Below are 6,000 nucleotides of genomic sequence, written 5' to 3' on the forward strand. Positions count from 1 at the left end.
AAATTGAACAACTCCAAAAATTCCCAAATTTTACAGGAATGAATATCTCGATGAAAGGAACAAATTTCATACGATTAAGGCCAATTTAGCCGGAAAAAACCTCAATTCGCCATGAAACCACTGGAAACCCTAGAAATGGGTGGCTTCGATCCGTCACCCCTGGGCTCCGCCACCTCTAAAATCGTTTGGTCTTTGTTCCAAGCCTCAAGTGGAGTCTAATGGTGTTGGAGATGGACGGAGTTAGCTTCAGGTTTTGATGAATCGAAGCCAAACCCGCCGCACCCACCGTGCGGTTTCTCTTAAAATTAATCTAATTTTATCAGTTTTTTCCGGTGGGAATGGGAGAGAGAACAAATGGGTTCAAAGTAAGGATCATTTTGGCACCGGTCCCATCGTTGACGGTGGTCAGAATTGGAAGATACGCAAGGTTGGGTCGAAAATAGAGCACGGGTCAAGGGAGGTCTGGGTTCCCCTCCCTCTTTCTTCCCTCATTTCCTTCCTTTTTCTCACTTCTCATTGGTCATTCCCTCTCTCATATTTCCTGATTGGTTCACACCACTCCCTCATTTCTCTTCTTTATCTTCTTTCCCAATCGTCCATTTCTCCTTTCTTTTAATCTCAGCCATATACGTGGCTTTCCAAATTTTGCTCCAAAAATTTGAAGCCTTCAGAAAATGATCAATTTACTAAAATGCCCCTAACTTTAAACGTTAATATCTCATTCGTTAGAACTCCAAATCACATTGCGTTCGTAGCAACAAATATTACGAGAACACGCCAAGAAAACAAATTTTACCTGACATGACAAGGTGGTCAACATAAGTCAACATATTTTCCTCGAAGGGCATTTTCGTAAATTCATGTATTAAAATTATAAAAATCATAATTTTTGGAGATGGGCATTACAAATACAATAAAACGCCATGTGTACAAAGAAGTTTGTTGAAATAAGATTTTATTGAAAGATTTTATTTACATTTGTTCTATACATTGTCATTTTAACAGTGTTTTTTAGTAATCAATTTTTTCTTGTACAACTTTTTTTTATTTTTTATTTTTAATTAATACTTCACAATAGGCTAGCAATAATGTGATTCACTCAGTTATTCATTAAATATTATTTGCTCTATTTTTAAACATGTTCAAAACATCTTAAGAGCCGTGTAATGCCAGTTATACAAAAGGTCTTTCGCACGTGGATAATAATGTGATTAAATTAGTTGTCAAATGATTTTTTTTTTTAACAAACAATATTATCTACATTAAGGGGGTGAGGTGGGCTTAGCCTCACAATGGAGCAATAATGTTTTTTGGTGTTACAAGCTTCACAAAAAACAATTGGATAAAAATGCCTCTCAAATAAAAAAATTTAAAAGCAACCCAAAGTAAAGCATCAAATGTGGCAGGATTATCTTCGTCATTTTAACAGTATTTTTTTAATAATTAATTTTTTGTACAATTTTTTTTAATTAGTACCTCACAATAGGCTAGCAATCATGTGATCAATCAGCCATTCATTAAATATTATTTTCTCTATTTTTAAACATGTTCGAAACATCTTAAGAGGCGTATAATGTTGGTTATAAAAAAAGGTTTTCCGCACACGGATAATAATGTGATTAAATTAGTTGTCAAATGATTGTTTTTTTTTTTTAGTGTAACAAATGATATTATCTACACTAAGGAGGAGGTGGTGGGCTTAGCCTCACAATGTACTAGCAATAATCTGATTCAATCAGTTGTTTATTAAATATTATTTTCTCTATTCTTAATGTAAATTCTATAGAGACCGATTTTATTATGTGGATTCAGCTGATTTAATTGGTTTATGAGGGGTTTCTTCTAGCATGATCTAAGATTATTCATTTATTTCAAATACTTAACTTTCCTTTTGTTAATTTACGGATATAAATACATTTAAAACTTGTAAGTCGCGTGTAGCATACCGTGATTCAAAAAGTATCTTACACACGCATGTGAGTGCGTGCATAAAGGCTAATTATATATAAAGGCAACAACCCCTTTTGGGGTTACAAGCTTCACAAAAAAAAGTGGGTAAAAATGCCCCTCAAACAAAAAACTTCAAAAGCAACCCAAAATAATGCATCAAATGTGGCAGGGGTATTTTTATCATTTTAATAGTATTTTTTTAATAATTAATTTTTTTTGTATAATTTTTTTTAATAATTAGTACCTCAGAATAAGCTAAAAATAATGTGATTCAATCAGTTGTTCATTAAATATTATTTTCTATATTTTAAACATGTTCAAAACATCTTAAGATACGTGTAATACCGATTATAAAAAGGTATTTCACATGCGCATAATAATGTGATTAAATTAGTTGTCAAATGATTTTTTTTTTCTTCTGAACAAACGATATTATCTACACTAAGAATGAGGGGGTGGGCTTAGCCTCACAACAGGCTAGCAATAATGTGATTCAATCAGTTGTTTATTAAATATTATTTTTTTTATTCTTAATGTAAATTCGATAGAGATCGATTTTATTATTTGAATTCAGCTGCTTTGATTGGTTTATGAGGGGTTTCTTCTAGCATGATCTAAGATTATTCATTTACTTCAAATATTTGACTTTCCTTTTGTCAATTTACGCATATAATACATTTAAATATGTAAGTCGCGCGTAGCACGCTGTGATTCAAAAAACGTCTTCTGCTGAGTGCGTGCATGAAGGTTAGTATCTGTTAATTTAGGGTAACTCAAATTTACATCATAAGCACCTTATGTAAGATCCCACATCACCTGGATGAGAAGAGGTGATATGCCTTATATGTACATGCCCACCTCCCTATAGAGAGATGTGTTTTGGGTGGAAGCCCAATAACAAACCCGTGAGGACGTGGCCCAAAGCGGACAATATCTTACTATGCAAACTGGAATGTGACAATTTGGTATCAGAGCCACTCCCCGAGCGGAAGTGTGACGACAAGGGCGTCAGGGCCCTAAGGGGGGTGGATTGTAAGATCCCACATCGCCCGAGGGATAGGAGGTGGTATGCCTTATATGTACATGCCTACATCCATATAGAGAGAAGCGTTTTGGGTGGAAGCCCAAAAATAAACCCTTGAGGGCATGGCCCAAAGCGGATAATATCTTACTATGCGGACTGGGATGTGACACCTTTAATAATTCTTCTTTTACATAAGAATAATTTAATGTCTAAGTTGACTAAGCAGTTTGAGCTTGTAGCTCAAATGGTTACGAGCATGCCTTATCTAGGTCGTACGTAGGAATTTTCTCACTTAATATTATTTATATAAAAAAATCAATTATTTAATGACGATAGTGTTAAAAGTTAATGTTTAAGTTGTAACATTTGAATGAAGATCCTCACTGGATCCTCTTTGTGAGGATCTTGAGGGATCATCTAATCATGTCCGTTTATCGTACATCATGCGGTTAGAAATCATTGTAAATACTTTTATTTAAACTCGAATATAAACAGTATCTGATGAAAACTGGCCACACAATGTACGATAAACGGACACAATTGGAGGATCTTTGAGATCCTCACAAAGAGGATCTTCATTCATAATATTTTAGTTTTGGCTTATCTCCTATTTTCCATAATCTTAATATTTTGACAATTTCCAATTGCAAGAAATTGAAAAATGTGTTCATATGACCAGTTTTCCACAGAAGAACTTAGCATTGCAACCTTCCATTGCTCACAAGTGCTGGTATTAGAGCTGGAATAACGATACAAACACTCATACAAATATAAGAAATAACGGGCCACGGTCTCCCCTGTGAGAGCTTTTCTCTTCCTCGTGAGAGACTTTTTCACCGTTGTGTGAATGATCTTCGTTTTCTTTAATCTGCGTTGGTGCCAACCTTAACTTTGGTAAGGGTTGGTACAAGTCCCATGTTTTTTATGCGTGTTTTGTTTCAATGGTTTGCTTGGTTAAGTTCTTTCTTGCTCTTCATGTTGCTTGCAAATTTTCCTCCCCTCCCCTACAATTTTCATGATCTCATCCTATATTTTCTCCTTTTGCCTTTGATTTCACCTTTTTGAGACTTAAACTCTATTCCCCTATTTCCTCCGTGCTCTTTGACCCATCATCTTCATCTTTTGGTTCCGCCACCTCTATTTTCAATTTCGGTCGGTTATCGTTTTCGTTTACTGCGAGTTGTCACGCATCTTTAGTAGGGTGTCTAGAGCTTTTGCTTGGGTGCTCGAACTACCACTCTTGTTGACCATTATTGGTCATACTTGTTGTTCACCCTTGTTGGTGATGTTGCTCGTGGACTTTCCCGACGTGCTTCGTTGTTCTCGTGGCGGCGATTCTTGTTGGTTCTTTGAGGATGTTGCGGCCTTTTGCTTCACCAATTCTGGGGTTCTTGATGGTGTGATCTAAGGTGATCGTGTTGGGAGGCGGTTCGTGAAGATTGCTGGGTGGTTCTCTGGCAGCAGCATGAAGACTAGTTTTCTAGTAGTTTTTCTATTTGTTTAGTTTGTGTGTGTTAGGCTCTAAAGGTGGTCTTGGGGCTTTGTCTTTTGTGTGTTTGTGGCCCATTTTTGTTTGTGTTTAACTTGTATGGGCTTTTGTTGTACATATGGTTGTGGTAATAAAATTTACGCTTTGACAAAAAAAAAGTCACAATTAAGCATTGACTAAAAAATAAAAATCACTCGTATAAATATAGAAATCTAAAGCAAACTCTTATTTTTGTAGGCAACGAATCCAAATCCTAATCTTGCAAGCTTACTCATAAAATATCCTTACATAATAAAGAACTAGGTTAAATTTACCAACACTCCCGTAAAACTTATGGTGGTAATAGCATGAGTTTGCCATCAAGAAAAACGACATGGAAATGCATATGCAAATTTCCACGACGAACAATACACTAATCAAATTACTATGCGAGAAATGCTAAATAGACTTTCTCAAAGTGAAACTTTCCATAGACTCTCTGTCATTTCATTTTTTTGCGCAGTGTTTTATAATGTGGTCACTATAATTGACGTTAAACTATGAAATGACAGAAAATACATGAAGTCCCACTTTCAGAGAATCTGCTTAGCATTTTTCTACTATTCCTATATGCAAGAAACCTTAACCAATCAAGACAATAAATAATTAGAAATCAAGAAGGAAAGTATGAAAAAGAAAAAGTATTAGGAGATGAATAGCCCCAATTAACTTGAAATATCAAATCCTTGTATATATGCAGACCATGGGAGCCTTGGAATTTTTTGCTTCTAAGGCCACTGCGAATCCATCAACGTTGCAATGATTTAGGAGATTAAATGTTTACACTTGTATTATTTTATTCTTTAAATGTTTCAGAAAAGAAAAAGAAAAATAATCCTGAAATCAAGAGATTAAATACTTGTGTGATAAATTTGGTATAGAAATAAAGATGTGGGGGCTCATCGGACCTATTTCAATCGTAACAAATAAAGTGGATTATTTATAAAATTGGCTCACAAAATTGTAGTTATATTCAAAGTTCTAAAAAACGTTAAGCGCTAGTCAGACGGTGAGTAAGGATATAACGTTTAAGAGTTTAGGCGGGGCAGCCAAGACGGTTATTTTTTTAAAATTTGAATTAAATTTATCATATAATATACAAATAAATATCTATTTATATTAAGAAAAAACACATAATTGTATTCGATACATAAATTGTAAAATAAAATGACATAAAGATTAGAAAGTATAAGAGCATATTGAAAACATGTGAAACAAACATATAATGAGTGTTCATCTAAATATTCAACAAGTTTTTTACAATTTATTGTAAAAATAACATGCAAAATGAAAGTTATCTATGTTCTGTCAAACTAAAAATCATGACCTAAAAGAGTTTAGACAGACGTCTAGGCAGATTTAAACGCTTTTTTCTTAATTTTTAAACGTCTATGAATTAATCGAATGGTGCCAATCACTTAACACCTACACGAGACCTATGTGGCGTTAGTCCAAATTTTTTAGAACAATGGTTATATCAATTTTACTCAAATTTTAT

The sequence above is a fragment of a genome, unplaced genomic scaffold (genome assembly GCF_019419815.1).
Source record: "Pyrus x bretschneideri cultivar Hongxiangsu unplaced genomic scaffold, Pyrus_bretschneideri_v1 Contig51, whole genome shotgun sequence".
Classification (NCBI taxonomy): domain Eukaryota; kingdom Viridiplantae; phylum Streptophyta; class Magnoliopsida; order Rosales; family Rosaceae; genus Pyrus; species Pyrus x bretschneideri.